Raw genomic sequence first — 20,084 nt, 5'->3', positions numbered from 1 at the left:
AAAGATAAATCCGAGACACCATGATCTTATCAAAATGAGAGATGTGATTTACCATAGAAATAGTGGTTGCACATTCCACTTGTCAACATGAAATGTGCAAATAACCTCAAAGATATTGACACTCTAGGTTAGTTTCCTTCTAAAAAATGTGCCTATGAGAGAGACCCTAAACTAATCTTTATTTCAATTGGGAGGGTAGCATACTTTGATTGCAACTCTGGTATCTCCTTCAATTGGTAAGCAATTTGGAATGAATGAACATCAGGCCATTAACTGCACTCATAACAATAGTATGATTGGTTGGGCCCAATTACATTCTTCTCTCGCAACTTCATCAAGGCAGATACTGCCATGCAAGTTTCTGGGAAAGTAAACACTTCTATCGTATTAGCCAAAGAACCAGCATCCATTATTTCTTCTTTTATAACCTCTTACAATCTCCTCAAAATTTCAAAGGGTAGAAACTGCATGATCAATGGATACTAAATCACTAGTTTGAATAGCAGATGCAAAAAAGGGGTTGGCCTTCACAGGTGTATAATTATTCCACCTGGTCTTATAATATAGACGCACTGGATTGGCATTTGTTGTTGCGGATTGTGCACCAACTAGCTTGGAAAATCGATTAGTCAAGCCAAGTTCTTTGCACATAACAAACCCCTAACAAAATGCATAGATGTTCCCATGATTGCTTCGATGTATAATAACCCAATGAGGAATGTCCCACTTAAAATCTCTATGGCTATAGTTTTCTGGCCTTCCAAGTGAAGGCTTTATAAAGAATTAGCCAAGTATATGGGCATTGATTCTATCACTTCTCAAATTAGATGCATGCACCTATCAAAATTTGTGTCCAGGCTCAATAAGACTACCCCATTGGCAATTTGTTGCACCAAGTGGGCAATTCAGATTTTGTTTGCTGGCAAAAACACAATAAGAGGAATGCCAAGTGCATCAAAATAAGTTGAAAGTGTTACTGATATATCAATAGTTGATGCATAGTTGACATCAATGAGAAGATTATTCATTTTCCTTAACCTCTTCTCTTGACTCAACAAGACAATCATGCCAAGATCCTTAAAGCTCCCCGTGTGACTAATACCACACTACTTCACCCACAAGTCATTCAAATTCAACATCTCATTGACCAATTGTTATGCATGGAACAAATTCAAATTCCCTTGAAAAGCATTTACAATATCATCTGTCCATCTCAGGAAGTACACAATTTTCCTTACTCTAAGCACTTGATCCAAAATGGCCAAGTAGTTTTACTAACATAGAAATCAAACAAAGTTCAAATACTTCACATCATATTCCTTAGGGCCTCCATATCATGCTCAACATCAAGTACCAAACCATCCTTGATTTTGTAAATGACCTTGTCCAACAAATACCCTTCGTCAAGAGGGTCATATGGGATGAAATGAACTTACTTGGCAGAGAAGGTAGTAGGCGGCTCAAACAAACCATGGGGGCATGCATTGTCAAAGATGTTGTCAGTTGCCTTCTTTTTCCTAGAGGCCGAAGTGGAAGAGGTGAGCCTCCATGGGTAAGCGGATCTCACGAATAGTGATGTGTTAATAATCCACCTCTTTTTACTAGTTTAGCTAAAAAAAATTGTCCAAAAATACTATTCGCTAACTCTTCTTACTAGCAAAAAAAAATTGTCAAAAAATACTATTCGCTTACTCTTCTTACTAGTTTAGCTTTGAATGGCAAAAAAGTCTCATGGGAACAAAAGCATAATACTTTAGTTGTGATTTACCATTGCACACCCTAGTAAAGCAAGTGAACGACCTTTTGAATGGAGTTTCTAGTAGCTACAAACTTGCATTGGAAATTCTTCTGAGCACTTCCAAAGCTATGCTAAATGCAAGTACATCCTACACATGCATTGAAACATGAGCAAGGGAAAATTTTATTTTAGTGGCTCTAATGCATGAAATTATTTCAAGAGTGTATCAACCATCGAATGCACCCATCAGAATGGGGAAAAAATAGACCATCCCACTAACTCATTATTGTGATAAAAGAAGCCTTTACACTAAAAACTTGTTGCATTTATAGCTATTTGTTTTGCTTTGCAAGTTTCACAGCTCTCGAGTGTTGAGATATCCAGCTCTACTCATGATATGCCAGGGTGACCGTTGTACATTTATGTCACCGACTTGTTAGCTGTAGATGCTGTTGGTACACCGCCCATGAATAATAGCTAGATGACAGCTATCCTTATCTACTCTAGTTTGTGGCTCAGTTAGTATGCCACCTTAGTTAGTTGAGTTTGGTGTGAGACCCATATATAGGGTTCTTCTATTTCTTTGTACTAGAGTTCTTTTTGGCTTACACAACTAAGAAGAGGAAAACTGTTTTCAGCCTCCACCTTTGTGTGTATTCCCCCATTGTGTAAGTGAGAAAGCTACAAGTGAGACTCCTTCCTTCTCTCCCACAATCTTGACATGGTATCAGAGCCTGGTTTGTGGTAAGGAGCTCAAGAAAGCAAACCAAGTTCGTGGTGTTCTAGTAAGAGGACCAGTGTTACTTTCATTTTTTGAGTTTGGGAGCAAGTCTCTGCAGGTAGCACAGCCGGAAAGTGCAAGAGTGCATTGTCTCTGATTGAGAGACCCTTCGCAGTGTAGCAAGAGGGTTGCCCTCTTTTTTTGATTCGAGGCCATTTCGGTGCCTATTTTGGAGGCGGAAGTTTTTCGCACGCACTTGTAACATGTCCCCTAGTATCATCCAGGACACGTCTTAGCAGTCCATCCGAAAGAATGTCTAGAAAGCTCCGCCCCCGGCACTCCCATGGAATGTTACGGGTTTTGCGATCTAGTTCTTCTTGCGTCTACCACGTAGTGGAAGTATCCTGGCCGCTCCCACTTAGGATCGACCGGAAATAGGGTTTTCCTAATGGGTCATTAGCTAACAGCAACTAGTGTCAGACCCGAGCGAACTACTTTACGCAGAAACGCCAGGTCCGAAGCGGATTCATGCTGCACTTGGTTCAAGGAGAATGGGAAACGAGAGGGATGCAAAGCTCAACCTCTCTGCCATAAGGCATAGTCCCATTCCGTTCCCCTAAAACAACGTAAATCGGGTAAGACGTAACTCTAGGTCATCGTTCTCGTTATTCTTTTTTATGATGATGATCATTCCGTTATTCTTCGAGATTTTTGAGAAAAGTTTCCAGCTAACCGGGACCACCCAACTGTAGGACGGACCCATGGCCCATCCTGCACCCTTTCCTCGGTTTGTTTTAGTTATGTAATTATCTAACACATTAATTTGACATATAACAATCAGCTTCTTTTATTAATCTTCTTAAGCACTGGTTCCTTCACGTAATCTTATCACGTGACATATAAAAACAACATCAAGCAAGTTCTTTTAACATCTTATCATTTTATCTTTGAAATACAAGAAGTTCGGCCCATAGGCTTGTCCATAATCTGCCCGAAGGCTAACCAGTAATCTCCAGAGATCACTATTCCAAGCTTCCGCCCGTCAACTAGTATGCGGGCCTCGAGATCCAATCCGGAGTCACGTTAGCCTCTTGTGCAGGACCCGAAGGCGAGGGATTTACGGCCAGAGCCCCCCATGGCACCCAAGCGTCCTCCTACTCGAAGTAGAGATTAACGGAAAGACCTCTCACGGCGGGTTCGGTCCACGTTCCCGGCGCGGTCAACAACCCCCTTGGTTAGGGTCAGGCAGGCAGTCGGGGGTAACTGAAGCTGCCTCTCCCTTTAGGCCTTTAACCTGAAGTATAGGTACTTATTTAATTTGTAATTCATAATTCAAATAGAGCCCTAAAATCTCTAGCAAGCACAAACATTTCCATTAATCAACCCAGTTGTATGGCAAACTACTAAGGAAGTGTTTTTTCCTTTTTGAGTGTATCAGCACTCGTTCCCAAGGTGTCTTGTAACTTGGCAATATCTCTTACATTCCGGTGTAGGGCATACCCAACTTGGTTAACCCTAAGGCACCTTAGATATGCTAGTTTCTAGTTTACAACTTTCCTTAATTAGAAGGATATCCAAAAATACGTCTTTTTGCAAGATAACTTGCGTAAGGATCTGCCATCCTTGATGAGGGTTTTTTCCCTTTTCTCCTTGTGAATCAATCACAAAATGATTTCATACATGTTGCGCAAGTCCTGTGATGGAATAATCTGTTTAGATTCTTTAAGCTGACGTATGTCAAGCCTAGGGTTTCTTCATTTAAGAAGCTTAGGGACAAACCCTAGTTTCTTATCTTTATGAATTTATTGTCCCTACGGTAAGGAAAGTAGTCAAATGTTTAGGGTATGAATGTTTCTATGTTTAGATTGGTTCGGTTATCTTTTGGAAGGTAATCTTAATCGTCTTGTCACGGTTTTACTATCCTTGTGACAATTAACTTTCCCAATCAATACAGTTTAATTTGGCATATAGCAAAATGCCAAGGTGATACAAAGAGCGACAATACTCCTTGGGACAAAAAGGCTTAGCTGTGAAATTGGTGTATACATACTTTATTAGTCCCAAGTCCTCAAATAGTAAGGGAAAAGTGTTAATAGAGTGTCATCCAGCAGTCCCCTTTTACATTTTCTTTCCAAATGAGTTCATATATCTAATTTTTATACTTGTTAACTCCTAACTTTTAACTTCCATTTTCTTTAAAGATGAACTCATGCCAAATAACAACAATTTCCTTGCTAAGATGTGCAACTAGCAAAGATAACTCCCTAGTAATTTGAGCATCGAAAGAAACCTTTCTTGAATTTAGCTATTTACTATGAATCATTGCGAAAGGAATAAGACTAATGGTGCAAGATATAATTTCTACACTTTAGGAATATATTACTATAGTAAATGGTTAATCTTGCTTATAATTTTATAATGCTTGATGCAATTTGAAGAAAGCTAATTTGTATACATTGTCATTCATAAGCTAACTCCTTCGATAAAAATAACTCGAACAAATATATTCTATCCTTAACAATTTTTCTTTGCATGATCGACTTAAAACCGAATTAACACCAAGAAGAAAAATCTGGCTTTGAGATGAGATATCCACATGGATACCGGGAGATGACCCTCCCGCAGCTACACCTTGGACTTTCTTCGGCGGCATCGTAGTTCGAATGTGAGATAGCCTTTTCCTTTTTCTTCTTGGAATTCCACCATCTTCTCCTTCCTTTTCTTTTACCTTTTCCCCACTCTTCCTCCTTCACTCCCTCTACTTCCCTCCCTATCTTTTATCTCACGGCTATTTCTCCCTTATGGAATACCATACGAGGCCATGATGAAAAATTGGATTTTTAGGATATGGGAGTGTGTGGACACCGGCTTGTTTGATAAAACTAAGAACACAAAGCTCAATTAAGAGAGCACTTGCACAAGAAGATCTAAAAAGTGAGTGAAGGAATTAATGCAAGAGAATGGAAGTCTGCAAGGTCGCCTAAGGACAAAGTAGGCCTATGGGTGTGACTTGAATAGTCTAAAGAGCTATGAGGAGGGGAAAAGGGCAAGGGCTTAGGGGGGAAAATTAAAACCGGGAGGGGAAACAAGGGGTCTTAGGGGGGGGAAATTTAAACCCGGGGGGGGGGGGGGGGGTAATAAGGGCTTTGGGGGGATAAAAATCCAGAGGGGGAAAAGCAATGCTTAGGGGGGGGATTATACCGGGAGGGGGATGGAGAAACAAGGCCTTAGGGGGGAATTAAAAACCCGAGAGGGGGGGGGAAACAAGGCCTTAAGGGGGATTTAAAAACCCGGGGGGGGGAAGGGAACAAGGGCTAAAAGAGCCCCCTTGGAAGCTTCCAAACCGTCTGGGAGCCTTACAAAGGCACGTGGGGGGGGGGTGAAAGCGGTTGCGTGGCGAAATGGTGGCTGAACAACAGCGGATGGCAGCGGCCTCTCGTCTTCTTTCCCCGGCTCAGAGTCTTCTCTCACGGCCTCTTCTCTCACGGCTCTGCCTTTTTCCCTGTACCGCGGCCCCTCCCCCTGCCTCGTTTAAATAGTGGAAGGGAGGGGGATCTTGCCTCACGGCGTGTCAACACGCATGGTCCCCCTCCCTCCTAAGGCTCCACCAAGGAGCTCCTTCTATTCCCCTCCCCCTCCTGCTCGTCAGTCGGCTGGAGGGATAAGGGGGGAAATTTTTTTTCCATAAATCCCATTGATTTTGTTAACGCAAAATATTACATTCTCTCCCCCTTGGAGAAATCGAGATGTCCTCATCTCGCGATAAACTGGGGATATTGATGGTTGAGAGAGCTTTCATTTATCCAGGTGGCATCCTCTTCGGGATAATCTTTCCACTGGACAAGGCATTCTTTCAAGGTTCTAGATCTTAATTGTCTTTCCCTAACATCTAAGATCCTTTCTTGCCTTAGTTCAAGGAGTCCTTGACTAGGCATTACAATTTGTTGGTCATCGAGTACATGATTAGGATTGGGTACATATTTTTTCAATAGGCTGATATGGAATACATTGTGAACCTTTAGGTTCTCAGGGAGTTGCAATCTATAAGCATTGGGTCCTAGGGATTTGAGGATTTTATACGGCCCACAATACCTTGGACTTAGCTTCTTGCATTCTCCTAGGGATAGAGAACTCTTTTTAGGGCGTACCCGAATGAAGACCATGTCTCCTTCTTTGAAGACTCTTTCTTGACGTTTCAAATCTGCATATGCCTTTTGTCTATCCTTGGCTGCTTGTATGTCTTGTCTTATTGACCTTATTTGATCATCCATGTCCTCCAACATTTGTCTTGAAGCTTCAACTCTTAGGGTTGGATCAGAAAAGTTTAGGGGACTTCGACAATCATGACCATACAATGCCTGGAAAGGGGTCATTTGAATGCTCTGCTGGTAAGAAGCATTGTAGGAAAATTCAACTAATGGCAAGTATTGAATCCACCTCTTCGGCTCTCGACAGCAGTATGCCCTAAGCATATCCTCAATGATTTGATTTACTCGCTCTGTTTGGCCATCTGTTTGGGGATGGTAGGCGGTGCTAAAACAGAGTTGAGTCCCAATGGCTTCAAAGATAGCTCTCCAGAAGTGTGATGTGAAGAGAGAATCTTGATCACTAATGATTCTTTTAGGTAACCCATGTAGCTTGAATATCTCCTTGATAAACAATCTTGCAATGTCGGAGGCTTTATAGTTTTTCTTTACTGGAATCAGGTGTGCAACCTTGGTAAGCATGTCAACCACAACCATAATGGAATTGTATCCTCCTTGGATTTGAGGTAATCCCACAACAAAATCCATACTGAGGAATTCCCATTTCTTTTGGGGAATGTCAAGCGGTTGCAGTTTCCCTGGCATCATGACATGTTCGGCCTTGATACGTTGGCAAGACAAACATTCAATGACATACTTGAGAATGTCACCATTGAGCCTCTCCCAATGGTAGCTCTTCCTAACTGCATTAAGAGTTTTTACATAGCCAGGATGTCCTGCGAAAGGAGAATCATGAGCTTCCCATAATATCTTCTGCTTAAATGACTGGCTTGTTGGTATACACAGCCTTGTTCTGTAGTAGACAAGCCCATTATCAATGGAAAATTCCTGATACTTAGCTTGCAACTTCTGATTCTGCTCCTTGGTAGATATTTCCTTTATCATTGTTTGGTAGGTCAAATCATGGCATGCTTCCTCTCTAGCTAGTTCAAGTATAGGGTTGTTTGGCATAGATACCTTTGTAGCCAGAGATCTAGCCATTGATGGATTCTGCAAGATTAGGGAATTTAGGAATGCCTTGCGACTGAGTGCATCGGCAACTACATTCTCTTTCCCTGGTCGGTACTTGATTTCAAAATCATATTCCTCCAATACTTCAATCCACCGACGTTGCCTCATGTTGAGCTCGTTCTGGGTAAAAATCCATTTGAGACTCTTATGATCGGTTACCAGAGTAAACTTGTTACCCAACAGGTAGTGTCTCCAAATCTTTAGAGCATGGATGACAGCTAATAATTCTAGATCATGCGTGGCATAATTCTTTTCATGACTCTTCAATTGCCTTGAAGAGTATGCTACTGGATGACCTTCCTGCATAAGTACACACCCCAAGGCAAGAATGCTGGCATCAGTTACTACCTCAAACTCCTTATTGAGGTCAGGAAGTTTTAGAATAGGTGCTGATCCCAAACTTTGCTTCAATTTGTCGAAGCTATTTTGTTCGGGAGTTGACCATGTAATAGAAGTCTGCTTCTTTAGTAAGTTTGTAAGAGGTGCTGCAATCAAAGCATAGTTTTTGATAAAGACCCTATACCATCCTGTCAAGCCAAGAAAGCTACGTATTTCTTTGACGGATACTGGTATTGGCCATTCAAGCACATCTCTGACTTTGACTGGGTCTACTGATATTCCTTCTGATGATACTATGAATCCTAGATAATCAATCTGACACTTGAAGAATGCACACTTCTTCATTTTTGCATACAGCTTATGGGACCTCATTGTCTCAAGGACAATCCAAAGTTGAGGTTCATGATCTTCTTCTTGTTTAGAATAGACTAAAGTGTCATCAAAGAAGACAAGCACGAAATCATCAAGATATGGTCTAAAAATATCATGCATTAATCTATTGAAGGTGACAGGTGCATTTGTAAGCCCGAATGACATAACCAAGAACTCAAAGTGCCCATATCTTGTATTGAAGGCCGTTTTTGGAATATCTTCTTCCTTGATCCTTATTTGATAGTAACCTGACCTGAGATCAATCTTGGAGAAGATCTTTGCACCTTGAAGATGATCAAGAAGCTCATCTATTCTAGGAATAGGATACTTGTTCTTGACTGTTGATTGATTCAACCCTCGGTAATCAATACATAGTCAAAGTGTCCCATCTTTCTTTTTCTGGAATAGTACTGGAGCTCCCTATGGTGAATTGCTAGGCCGGATGTAACCCTAATCCAACAGTTGCTTGAGTTGTTCCTTCAACTCAATTGCTTCTGGTATGGACATTCTATAAGGTCTCTTTGCAATTGGTGCAGCTCCAGGCACTAGCCTAATTTCATGATCTACTTCTCTTGGAGGCCGAAGTTCAATCAATTCGTCAAGGAATACGTCAGCATATTCCTTTAGCCAAGAAGGTCCTTCATGAGACTCTTGCTTTTGATTTAACTTGTTGAGTTTGATCAGGTAAACGGGTAATCCTTTTCTGACTCCTTTTATGATCCGAGATACTTTGGCTAATTGGATTCTTGGCACTCCTCCCTCACCTTGAGTTGTGACAAACTCCCTTTTAGAGTTTCGAAAGGAAACTTGGCCCTTTCCACAGTGGATGTGGGCATCATTACGCTTAAGCCAATCCATCCCGAGTAGACACTCATGGATACCTAAATTCATGACTCTGAATTTGACTGAGGTTTTCTTTCCTCCCAGAAAGAATTCCACCTTAGCAGTTTGCCTGGTACAAGTTACCTCACGACCGTTTGCCAATTCCACCAGCAGGGTAGGTGCTTCTACTATGGCTATTCCTAATCTTTTTGCACATGCTGGTGAAATAAAGGAATGTGTACTGCCACAATCAATCAAGGTTTTGAAACCTTTACCTTGATAGTCCGGCGATGTTTGAATCACCGAGAACTGGCGATTCGGCCCTTTCTGGTGTAAAGCGGCATGGACTGTCGCTCTTTCGAATTCTGCTTCCATAGTTGGATCTTCCTCATCTTCTTCTTCGCATCTTTGCCTATTGGCAATGCAGGCAGTTCTTCCTCTTCCACGGGTGGCGGCTCCTTGACCGCGGCCTGCACCTTGAAAAGGCGTTTGACGATGTCCCCCGCTGAGCTTGGGACATTGCCTCTTGAAGTGACCGGGTTCGTTGCAGTGGAGACATCAGAGGTTTCAGCCATTACTTTGAGTAGGAACAAAGTTGTTGATGTTATTTGTCCTTGCTTTCTTCCTTTGTCCCTGATTGTGACATTGAACTGTCTTCACTTGAGGTCTGAATGCTCCTCTGTTCGGGTCACTATAGGACCAAGTTTTATTACCCCTTGGTCTAGCTTGCACCTCCTGAATTATAGGTGCCGCTCGAATAAGTGCATCCTGAAGATCTGATGGACGCATAGATTCGAGATAGGTATTTACGGGTGGATTTAAGCCCGTGCAAAATTTGGACACCTGCTGTGTCGTGTCCATCTGTGGCGCATACTTTAAGAGTGAGACAAATTTAGAGTAGTATGCATCAAGGGTGAGTCCTAGCTGTTTTAGCTCGTAGAACTCGTTCATTTTCTGTGTACGATATGCAGGTGGCAAATATCTCCTCTGCACGGCTTTCTTTAACTTCTCCCAGGTAACAGACCCCTCTGAAGTCCCTTGATCCCTACACCATTGTTTCCACCAAAGTCTGGCTTCGCCAGTGAGTTTTAACTTGGCGAGCATGGCTTGATTGGTAGGTGTAGTACCAGCTGCTTCAAAGTAATCCTCCATAGATTCAATCCAAAATTCCGCATCAGACTGGACGAATCTGCCTCTCCCGTCAAACTCGAGTGGCTTTATTTGCTTGAGGAGGAACTTCTTCTCTTGGGTCACAGTAGTACTTGATGTAGGGGGCGAATTTGGAACCTGTACCTAGGGTTGTGCCTGGATAAAAGTTTTATTAACGTTATTATATGATAATTGATGTTAGCTTATCTTTAGTTCCAGCTATCTCGTAAATAATGAAGCTAATTAACTTTTTAACAACTCTGATGCACAGCCAGATATTGATAAAAGAAGTCTTTATTTATATTTACATGGGCGTAGCCTTATACAACGTCTCGTGTGATGATAATCCAATCATTACATTTAGTTTGGGAGAACAACATTGTATTGCTTTTGTCTACAGGAACTGTGTAATAGTAGGGTTTTGGGTCATGGATCTTTAGGAATCGATAATTCATTGGAAGTTCAGGATACCCTTTTCGTTGGAATCCATACTTCTCATGGTGGCCTAACACTTTAATCCTATCGGCTGGGATTACAGGGGTTACTTCCTCATATACATATGAGTTCATTTCAACCCTTCGACCTTGAATATGTAAAGTCAAATTTACGTGAGCTTCCACAAAAATGAACAGCTTCACGACTTTCAAGTCTTTCAACCACTTGATCCTCTTTAGGTTGGTCTGTAGATAAGCGAACCGGTGGGCAGCTATGTAGTAGATTACTGAAGACCTCGTCCATCTTCGTTCTATGTATAAAGGTGATGGATTATAAATCTGCTCCAGGATGTTCATCATCCCAATTCTTTGTCTATAAAGCGGAGAATGCATTGCAGTCATAAACATGACCCGAAGCACCAAAAACTTGTTCCATGCTTCATAGTTCTGCAAGACAGCATTGAAGATGAGAAAATGTTTGGACAGCAACAATTTCTTTATTTCATTTTATTGAGATCTCATAAAAACCATTCCGTTGTTGGTCGGCTCTGATACCAACTGTAACATGTCCCCTAGTATCATCCAGGACACGTCTTACCAGTCCATCGGAAAGGATGTCTAGAAACCTCCGCCCGGCACTCCCATGGAATGTTACGGGTTTTGCGATCTAGTTCTTCCCGCGTCTGCCATGTAGCGGAAGTATCCTGGCCATTCCCACTTAGGATCGACCAAAATTAGGGTTTTCCTAATGGATCATTAGCTAACAGCAACTAGCGTCAGACCCGAGTGAACTACTTTACGCAGAAACGCCAGGTCCGAAGCGGATTCATGCTGCACTTGGTTCAAGGAGAATGGGAAACGAGAGGGATACAAAGCTCAACCTCTCTGCCATAAGGCATAGTTCCATTCCGTTCCCCTAAAACAACATAAATCGGGTAAGACGTAACTCTAGGTCATCGTTCTCGTTATTCTTTTTGATGATGATGATCATTCCGTTGTTCTTCGAGATTTTTGAGAAAAGTTTCCAGCTAACCGGGACCACCCAACCGTAGGACGGACCCATGGCCCATCCTCTGCACTTTCCTCGGTTTGTTTTAGTTATGTAATTATCTAACACATTAATTTGACATATAACAATCATCTTCTTTTATTAATCTTCTTAAGCACTGGTTCCTTCACGTAATCTTATCACGTGACATATAAAAACAACATCAAGCAAGTTCTTTTAACATCTCATCATTTTATCTTTGAAATACAAGAAGTTCGGCCCGTAGGCTTGTCCATAATCTGCGCGAAGGCTATCCAGTAATCTCCAGGGATCACTATTCCAAGCTTCCGCCCGTCAACTAGTATGCGGGCCTCGAGATCCAATCCCGAGTCACGTTAGCCTCTTGTGCAGGACCCGAAGGCGAGGGATTTACGGCCAGATCCCCCCTGGCACCCAAGCGTCCTTCTTCTACTAGAAGTAGAGCTTAACGGAAAGACCTCTCGCGGCGGGTTTGGTCCACGTTCCGGGCGCGGTCAACAACCCCCTTGGTTAGGGTCAGGCAGGCAATCAGGGGTAACTGAAGCTGCCTCTCCCTTTAGGCCTTTAACCTGAAGTATAGGTACTTATTTAATTTGTAATTCATAATTCAAACAGAGCCCTAAAATCTTTAGCAAGCACAAACATTTCCATTAATCAACCCAGTTGTATGGCAAACTACTAAGGAAGTGTTCTTTCCTTTTTGAGTGTATGAGCACTCGTTCCCAAGGTGCCTTGTAACTTGGCAAGATCTCTTACATTCCGGTGTAGGGCATACCCAACTTGGTTAACCCTAAGGCACCTTAGATATGCTAGTTTCTAGTTTACAACTTTCCTTAATTAGAAGGATATCCAAAAATACGTCTTTTTGCAAGATAACTTGCGTAAGGATCTGCCGTCCTTGATGAGGGTTTTTTCCCTTTTCTCCTTGTGAATCAATCACAAAATGATTTCATACATGTTGCGCAAGTCCTGTGATGGAATAATATGTTTAGATTCTTTAAGTTGACGTATGTCAGGCCTAGGGTTTCTTCATTTAAGAAGCTTAGGGACAAACCCTAGTTTCTTATCTTTATGAATTTATTGTCCCTACGGTAAGGAAAGTAGTCAAGTGTTTAGGGTATGAATGTTTCTATGTTTAGATTGGTTTGGTTATCTTTTGGAAGGTAATCTTAATCGTCTTGTCACGGTTTTACTATCCTTGTGACAATTAACTTTCCCAATCAATACAGTTTAATTTGGCATATAGCAGAATGCCAAGGTGATACAAAGAGCGACAATACTCCTTGGGACAAAAAGGCCTAGCTGTGAAATTGGTGTATACACACTTTATTAGTCCCAAGTCCTCAAATAGTAAGGGAAAAGTGTTAATAGAGTGTCATCCAGCAGTCCCCTTTTACATTTTCTTTCCAAATGAGTTCGTATATCTAATTTTTATACTTGTTAATTCCTAACTTTTAACTTCCGTTTTCTTTAAAGATGAACTCATGCCAAATAACAACAATTTTCTTGCTAAGATGTGCAACTAGCAAAGATAACTCCCTAGTAATTTGAGCATCGAAAGAAACCTTTCTTGAATTTAGCTATTTACCATGAATCGTTGCGAAAGGAATAAGACTAATGGTGCAAGATATAATTTCTACACTTTAGGAATATATTACTATAGTAAATGGTTAATCTTGCTTATAATTTTATAATGCTTGATGCAATTTGAAGAAAGCTAATTTGTATACATTGTCATTCATAAGCTAACTCATTCGATAAAAATAACTCGAACAAATATATCCTATCCTTAACAATTTTTCTTTGCATGATCGACTTAAAACCGAATTAACACTAAGAAGAAAAACCTGGCTTTGAGGTGAGATATCCACATGGATACCGGGAGATGACCCTCCTGCAGCTACACCTTGGACTTTCTTCAGTGGCATCGTAGTTCGAATGTGAGATAGCCTTTTCCTTTTTCTTCTTGGAATTCCACTGTCTTCTCCTTCCTTTTCTTTTACCTTTTCCCCACTCTTCCTCCTTCACTCCCTCTACTTCCCTCCCTATCTTTTATCTCACGGCTATTTCTCCCTTACGGAATACCATACGAGGCCATGATGAAGAATTGGATTTTTAGGACATGGGAGTGTGTGGACACCGGCTTGTTTGATAAAACTAAGAACACAAAGCTCAATTAAGAGAGCACTTGCACAAGAAGATCTAAAAAGTGAGTGAAGGAATTAATGCAAGAGAATGGAAGTCTGCAAGGTAGCCTAAGGACAAAGTAGGCCTATGGGTGTGACTTGAATAGTCTAAAGAGCTATGAGGAGGGGAAAAGAGCAAGGGCTTAGGGGGGAAAATTAAAACCGGGAGGGGAAACAAGGGGGCTTAGGGGGGGGAAATTTAAACCCGGGGGGGGGGGGGGGGGGTAAGTAATAAGGGCTTTGGGGGGATAAAAATCTGGAGGGGGAAAAACAAAGCTTAGGGGGGAGATTATACCGGGAGGGGGGGGGGGAGAAACAAGGCCTTAAGGGGCAATTAAAAACCCGGGAGGGGGGGGGGGGAAACAAGGCCTTAAGGGGGATTTAAAAACCCGGGAGGGGGGGGGAACAAGGGCTTAAAGAGCCCCCTTGGAAGCTTCCAAACCGTCTAGGAGCCTTACAAAGGCACGTGGGGGGGGGGGAGGTGAAAGGGGTTGCGTGGCGAAATGGTGGTTGAACAGCAACGGATGGCAGTGGCCTCTCGTCTTCTTCCCTCGGCTCGGAGTCTTCTCTCACGGCCTCTTCTCTCACGGCTCTGCCTTTTTCCTTGTACCGCGGCCCCTCCCCCTGCCTCGTTTAAATAGTGGAAGGGAGGAGGATCTTTCCTCACGACGTGTCAACACGCATGGTCCCCTCCCTCCTAAGGCTCCACCAAGGAGCTTATAGCTCCTTCTATTCCCCTCCCCCTCTAGCTCGTCAGTCGGCTGGAGGGATAAGGGGGGAAATTTTTTTTCCCATAAATCCCTTTGATTTTGTTAACGTGGAATATTACAGCACTCAGGAAAAGGCCCTTTTTTTTGCTGTGCCACCACTGTTCTACAGGTCGATGAAAAGTTACTGTAGAAATTGCATCGTATGCCTGTGCGCAGAGACATTGGGAGTTACAAAATCATCATTGTTGCCTATTGATGCAAAATCGTCACTAGGAAGTGAGTGTGTGGTCAAATACCACTTTCGTCAGTTTTGGAGATTTGCCCTTGTGAGAGTGAAGCTGTGTTTTTTGCAGTGGACAAAATTTTTTGCAGTGTTCTATAATGGCGTCTGATTCTCTTTTATAGATTGTCACTGAAAAGCTTGACAAGAACAACTTCCAAGCATGGAAGTTTAGAATGACGAATCTCCTTATGCGAAAAGGATATTGAAAATTCGTTGCAGGAAATGAAGAAGAACTAGTTCTTCCCGATGTTCCCAATCAACAGCAAATACACGCATTTAAAAGATGGCATGAGAGAGCCAGGAAAGTTATGTACTGGCTGTCTATCAGCATTTCAGACTCTATGATTATGCATATTCAGGATGCAAGTACGCCAAAGGAGGCATGGGATACTTTGTCAAAAATGTATAGCACAAATACACAAGCTAGGAAAATGCAACTCAAGCAAGAGTTGCACAATGTGCAAAGAGAAAGTATGAGTATCAATGACTACCACATGAAGGTGAAAAAGATTGCAGATGCACTTGCTTCCATTGGGTCGCCAGTGAAAGATGATGATTTAGTTTCTGTGACCTTGAATGGTCTAGGAAAGGATTATGCGTAGTTCCAAACATCGATTTCCGTCCGTGAAAGATTTTCTAATTTTGAGGAGTTGATTGCTCTTCTAATTTCTGAGGAGCAGAGAAATGGTGGTGCATCTTCTTCAGGAGGAACTTCAAAAGAAGCTGTTTTCTACTCAAATGCTGGAAGAGGTAGAGGCAGAGGTAGAGGAGGCCGTGGTAGAAATCAGAATATGTAGCACACTCAAGAAAACCAGTCCTATGGAGGAGGACGTGGTAACTCTAGAGGCAGGGGAAGCCAAAGAGATCGTGGTGGATGGCAAAGAGGCCAAAATGCAAATATCAATGTTGAATGCTACTACTGTGGTAAACTGGGTCATATGGCTAAAGACTGCTATAAAAAGCAGAATGACATCATGAATGGAAAATTGCAACAAGGGAATTATGCATCTTCTAGTAGACAAGGTGATGACAGAAATGAGCATTTGTTTATGGTGCAGAAGAAAGCAACGATATGTGGTATGTTGACTCAGGTGCATCAAACCACATGACAGGTCATGCAGAATGGATGTAGGATGCAAGAAAAATGGGAAAACCAGGATTTGTGGAGACTGATGATGATACTGCGCATCCTGTTGTGCAGATTGGAAAAATTCATTTGTCTATACAGGATGGGAAAAAGAAACACCTGTCGGATGTATTTCATGTCCCGAATATCACCAAGAACCTGGTTTTTGTTGGTCAAATGGTTGAGCAAGGTTTACAGGTCAGATTTAATTCTCAGGGATGCTTTGTTGAGGATATGAAAAAAAAATGTCGCTTGATAGCAAAAGGAAAGAAGAAGAGCAGAATGTTTACGTTGGATGCAGACATGCCTGAATTAAGTGCAGCAATGTTTGCATATGGGACCGGTGTAGTTGCAGATATTGATATCTCACATAAATGTATTGGTCATGTTAATGTACAACGACTTAAATCAAAGCAAGCCCAAAATATTGTTGCAGGATTGCCTAAATTCAAGTGTTGCAGAAATGCATAACGTGTGTAAAGCCTGTCAATTTGGAAAACAGGAAAGGGAACCATTTCTTAGACATGTTCAAGAGAGTAAGAAGCCATTGGAATTAATCCACTCTGATGTGTGGACTACTAAAGCTACATCTATTGGAGGCTGTCATTATTTTGTCACTTTTATTGATGACTATAGCAGAAAAGTTTGGGTGTATTTTATGAAAAAGAAAAGTGAAGTGTTTGGGCATTTCAAAACTCTTAAAGCTATGGTTGAAAAAGAAGCAGGCCTATAAATAAAATGCCTAAGGTCAGATGGAGGGGGAGAGTATCTTTCAAATGAGTTTGCAAGGTTCCTGCAAGAGCATGGCATAAAGTAACAATATTCATGCAGTCATACCCCATAACAAAATGGAATTGCAGAAAGGAAAAACATGCATATTGGAGAGGCATCTCGTGCCATGCTCAACGAAAAAGACTTGCCAGATTTTTACTGGGCTGAAGCAGTTGCTACAACAATCTACATAATGAACAAGACTCCCACTGCAGCAATACATGGGATGACTCCAGAGGAGAGGTATACTGGTAGGAAACCAGATATTTCTCATTTGAAGATTTTTGGTTGCATTGCCTATGTTCACGTGCTAGATGAGTTGAGATCCAAAAGCTGAGAAGTGCATCTTTATTGGTTACTCTTTGCAGCAGAAAGGGTATAGATGCTATAACCCTTCCACTCGTAAGTTTATAGTGAGCAGAGATGTTATTTTTGATGAGATGAGTAGTTGGTATGAACTAGTAAATGTGATTGATGATGTAGATGCACAAAATGGTAATGCTGCACATAATTCACAGCAACAATCACAAAATATTAGTGGACAGTGGTTCACATTCTTGGCCATGGATAGGCAAATTGAGATCAGGAGAATCTCCTCAAAACAATGCAGATAGTGGTATGCAGGTTTCACGAAAAGGAAAAGAGAAGGTAGATCAGCCAATGCTTGATGTGAATACAGGTCACTCTTATGTGAATGGTGAATCCAGTGGCTCAAAACAGAGCATTGATGATGAGTTGGGTATTCCTTCTATTGTTACACCTGGAGTAAGGAAGACCAGGGATGTTTTGGAGCACCTGGGAGTGAACCTACTTTGCGCAAGTCTACCAGAGCTAGGTATCTTGTGGATAGGTTGAAATATGATGGATTTATAGCCATTCACTATGCATATATGGTCAAAGTGATACAGGAACCAGAACCCACTTCTTTTGAGCAAGCCATGGAAAAAGAAAAATGGGAGAAAGCCATGGATGAGGAAATGGATGCCTTGGAAGCAAATGCTACATGGAAATTGGTACCTTTGGCTAAAGATAAGAATGCAATTGGTTGTAAGTGGGTTTATAAGGTAAAACACAATGCAGATGGTTCTCTGAATAGATACAAGGAAAGATTAGTAGTCAAGGGGTATGCACAAACATATGGCATTGATTATGAAGAAACATTCAGTCCGGTTGCAAGGATGGAAACTGTAAGAGCAGTCATTGCTATGGCTGCATCAAAGGGATGGTCTTTACATCAGATGGATGTAATGAATGGCTTCTTGCATGGTGATTTGCAAGAAGAGGTCTATATGGAGAAGCCACCAGGTTATGTGCATGCTGTTCATCATGAGTTTGTTTGCAGGTTGAAGAAAGCCTTGTATGGCTTGAAGCAAGCACCTAGAGTATGGTCTGACAAGATAGGAAAGTATCTTGTCACTATTGGCTTTCAAATTTCCAAGGCAGATTTCTCACTTTATGTGAGAAAAACAGAGAAAGGTATTATGCTACTTGTCATTTATGTTGATGATTTGATTATGACAGGTGATAGTGATGAAGATATCCTTCATGTGAAAATGCTATTGAAGCAGAAGTTTGAGATGAAGGACTTGGGAGAGCTGCGTTATTTCTTGGGCATTGAGGTGATTAGATCACCAAGTGGGATACGGCTCTTGCAGAGGCAGTATGGATTGGACATGCTGTCCAAATATGGGATAACAGGCTGTAAGCCTATTTCAGTTCCTTTGGAGCAGAATGTGAAGCTGAGCATAGATGCAGGTGAGCTTCTGGAAGACCCTACTATGTACAGACGCATAGTAGGAAGTTTGATTTATATGACTATTACCAGGCCATATTTGAGCTATGTTATTGGATTCGTAAGTCAGTTTATGCAGGCTCCAAGGAAACCGCATTTGGATGCGGCTAGACGCATACTCAGGTATGTGAAGTCCACATTGCAGTATTGACTACTTTATGAGACTGGGGTTCAGACACAATTGCATGGATACATTGATGCTGATTGGGCTGGTAGTATTTCTGATAGACAATCTACCATTGGATATGTGTTCTCTTTTGGGAGTGCTGCAATCACTTGGAGCAGCAAGAAACAGCCTACAGTTGCCTTGTCGAGCACAGAGGCTGAGTACATGGGTGCAGCAATGGTTGCATGTGAGGTAGCTTGGTTACATAAGCTACTTTATGATATGCCTCAGCCTACAGATGGGCAAGTTGTCATTTATTGTGACAACATGAGTAGAATACACTTGGCAAATAGCCTGATCTATCATGCTAGAACAAAGCACATTGAGGTGCATTATCACTATGTGGGGGAGAGGGTTTTACTAGGTCTTATTGATCTAGTTTATGTTAGCACAGAGGATCAGGTAGCTGACATATTCACGAAGGCATTGGGCGCAGAGAAGCTGCGCAAGTTTAGAGATTTGCTTGATGTGCAGGAATTGGGATTAAGCTCGAGGGGGAGTGTTGAGATATCGAGTTCCACTCGTGATATGCCAGGGTGACCATTGTGCATTTATGTCACCGACTTGTTAGATGTAGATGTGGTTGGTACACCGCCCATGAATAATAGCTAGATGACAGCTATCCTTATCTACTCTAGTTCATGGCTCAGTTAGTATGCCACCTTAGTTGAGTTTGGTGTAAGACCCATATATAGGATTCTTCTATTTCTTTGTACTAGAGTTCTTTTTGGCTTACACAAGTAAGAAGAGAAAAATTGTTTTCAGCCTCCACCTTTGTGTGTATTCCCCCATTGTGTAAGTGAGAAAGCTACAAGTGAGACTCCTTCCTTCTCTCCCACAATCTTGACATCGAGTCCATCTTACATTCATTTTCTTCCTATTTCAAATCACTATATACAATGATACAACATCTAACAAAAGGCATAGGAATTGACGAGCTAGAATCTCATAGATGTGAGAGAGGCACAAAAAATAACATGATACATGTGTTGCAAAGATTCCTAGTGGCATGCCTAGTACATTTCATGCTAAACTGTAGGTGTAGTCTCAATAAGAACCCCTCTTGATTAGGATGTTCTTATCAATCACACTGACTGCCACTATCCTCAATGAAAAAAAATCATACATGTGCAATTACTAGGCCAATTAGGACTAAAAAATTTAATTGAAAT

General features: G+C 41.7%; 1 pseudogene; it reads right to left on the bottom strand.

Annotated features, from left to right (window-relative positions):
* Nucleotides 1-152: 152 nt before the first annotated feature.
* Nucleotides 153-20,084, bottom strand: part of LOC148009365 (threonine synthase, chloroplastic-like) — a 40,985-nt pseudogene continuing 21,053 nt past the window's right edge.

Source organism: Lygodium microphyllum, unplaced genomic scaffold (assembly GCF_053477565.2).
Source record: "Lygodium microphyllum isolate KBCC unplaced genomic scaffold, Lygodium_microphyllum_v1.1.10 scaffold_31, whole genome shotgun sequence".
NCBI classification, from domain to species: domain Eukaryota; kingdom Viridiplantae; phylum Streptophyta; class Polypodiopsida; order Schizaeales; family Lygodiaceae; genus Lygodium; species Lygodium microphyllum.
This window is presented reverse-complemented; position numbering and strand designations above follow the sequence as displayed.